This window comes from Aplysia californica, unplaced genomic scaffold, assembly GCF_000002075.1.
Source record: "Aplysia californica isolate F4 #8 unplaced genomic scaffold, AplCal3.0 scaffold00031, whole genome shotgun sequence".
Taxonomy (NCBI): domain Eukaryota; kingdom Metazoa; phylum Mollusca; class Gastropoda; order Aplysiida; family Aplysiidae; genus Aplysia; species Aplysia californica.
In genome coordinates, this window is record NW_004797301.1 from 561,298 (window position 1) to 563,724 (window position 2,427).

At 40.8% G+C, this 2,427-nt stretch overlaps 1 protein-coding gene across 1 annotated transcript in view; it reads right to left on the bottom strand.

The window, feature by feature from the left end:
• LOC101850533 (spermidine synthase) overlaps window positions 1-471 on the bottom strand; it is a 21,702-nt gene extending 21,231 nt beyond the window's left edge. The window contains exon 1 of the mRNA XM_005091494.3: window positions 228-471. The gene's annotated coding sequence lies outside the window, so the exon portion shown is untranslated. The remainder of the gene's footprint in view (window positions 1-227) is intronic.
• Between the last annotated feature and the right edge of the window lie 1,956 nt (window positions 472-2,427).

Consider the following 2,427-nt stretch of genomic DNA (forward strand, 5'->3'; position numbering starts at 1 on the left):
CCCTCCTCCACCAAAACCACCCACCCCACCCACCCCAAATTCTCGCGCAAATTTTAGGCCCCTATACGAGTGGTCCGGTATTCTTCTCAATCTTCAGGATTTCTCTTGCATAAAACGACAGGGATAGAGTAATTAGGCCTACCGGCGTAAGTCCAGATGCACAGCTATTGATCTAGATCTAGATCTAGATTCTAGTACCGTTTCTATCCAAGTAATTAATACCTTACCTCCTTTTAAACGCAATAGTGCTTGCAGTCTGACGGAGAAATCTTCTTGGGACGAGATGAACTTAGCACTTGCGAGAGCAGGCTTGTGACTGAGAGTATAAACAGTGAGTGAGAAGCCCTGCAGTAGGTTTGCCGATGTTCCCAATTCCCAATGAGAGTGATCGCCCTTGCCCGCGTTGCCCCTCTCACTTCACCAGCACTGATTCGCCGTCGGCCTTCAGCTGTAGGTATAGATCTAGAGTATTATTCTAGGCTAGCATCTGCGTTTGTCGCGGCCGCGACCCGCGAATCGCGGCCGCGATTTTCATTTTCGGCTTTTTCTGGTCCGCGAATCGCGGCCGCGATTTTCGCGTTTTTCGAAAAAAAAAAAAAAAACGACCGCCGGGGAATGAAAGTCAACTAAAAAAACCCAACAACAAACAGACAAACAACAACAAAAAAAGAATCCGAACCTCTTTACTTTTACTTTAAGAAAGAAAATGTTTTCACTTTTGGGGGGTATATAGCGTAATGTCATTTAATTTGATTTTGTTCCTACCTTTTTATTATTATATATATGTGAGGCAGCGTGTGGAAATAGGCGCACGTCAAATTAATGAAATTGAAGAAATTGGCATTTTCCCACCAGTTTGACCACTTTTATGGAAAATTCGTTTTTTGGCTCAACCTTTTACGTCCATTTAATTAAGAACCATGTTTGTGTGAGCTTACTGAAAAACATTGATTAAAGACACAAAAAGTGTAAATTGTCTGTTTCCACGGACTCTCAGGCTATGTAAATAACCACATTTTGGCTTCCATATTATCACTTATTTTACCTCTGAAACCAAGCGACCCCCACCTCTGTCAATTGCAAATCTTGCCTTGTATTTCTAAATAAATAAGGTGTGATTCCATAATTTACACGTAATATGCTGTACTTAATCTTCAGATAGGTGGACACACGCCCTTATTTATTTATAATTATTATTTTTATTTTTTTGGTTTGTTTTTTTGTGCTGTTCTAATTTTAATTTCATTCTGTTGCGAAATCTTTCTTTTTCACGTTTTTACACTCGGTGTGGCAACAAATGACATTTTGGATACTTAAAACAGAGCACAAGAAATTCTGGTGCTTTAGATTAAGTTACCTCGAATCAACATAGTGTCATACATTGCATTATATACGTCGTCACATAGAGTGAAAAGCTTGAAAATGAATGGCAACTTTTATGGCAACTTTTGCCATTTTTGTGGCAACTTTTGGACAAAAAAATGGCAACAAACGCAGATGCTAGTATTACACTAGACAAGGAGCTTAGAACTAATAAACTTCTTGAGTAGGCCTAAAGAGAAGAAGAAAGTTGCCCCTAGGTAGGCCTACGGGGGTTAGATACGTTTAAAATAGGTCTAGACCTAGTGAAGCGTGTCTGTCTCACTGTGCCTGCGAAATTCTGCTGAGGAAAAAAAACGAGGTGTTCACTGTGTCATAGTCATAAAGTGCAAAATTTTGAGGCGGAACGAACGTACATAGGCCTACTGCTGTATTCGGTCGTTATAAAGCAGGGCTTCCTATAAATAAATAACCGGATTATGAAATACCAGATTTATTATTTAGCGAGAGAGAAAAACGCTGAGGCTTTTTTTTTTCCCCTGGGATGGGTCGCTCAGAGATGAAGTCGCTACAAAATTATGAAAGTCGCATATACCAACATGCTATATCACAAAGTTAAAGATTTATTTAGCGAAAGAGAAAAAAACGTTTAGTTTTGGTGTGGGGAGGTGGGTTTTTTTTCTTTTCTTTTTTTTTTTTTGGGGGGGGGGAGAGGCTAACGCTAGAAATACCAGTGGCGAGGCGTAGTGAAGGGCTAAAGGGCTTGAACCCCACCCACTCCCACCCCCACCCCAACTCTTTCCCTCCGTAAATGAATGTTCCTTCTAATAAACGAGATAATCAGTTGAAACCGTTAGAACTGTTTCAGAATCTTTTGCCTCTGCCTTTAGTTGCATGCAGTGAACTCACACGCTTGCTCGTTTATCCAATCACTGTAGTCACCGCTTACAACGATAGTAACCTAACAGCCAACCAAATGTGTTTTGGGTTCAGCAAAGGAAGAGCCCATTCCCACGGTCCTTTCTTAATGAAACTCTTCTTGAAAAAAGGTACGTGTAAAAGAAACAAACGAGAGCCTACGGAAACTGCCAGCCTAGACAATGGGGG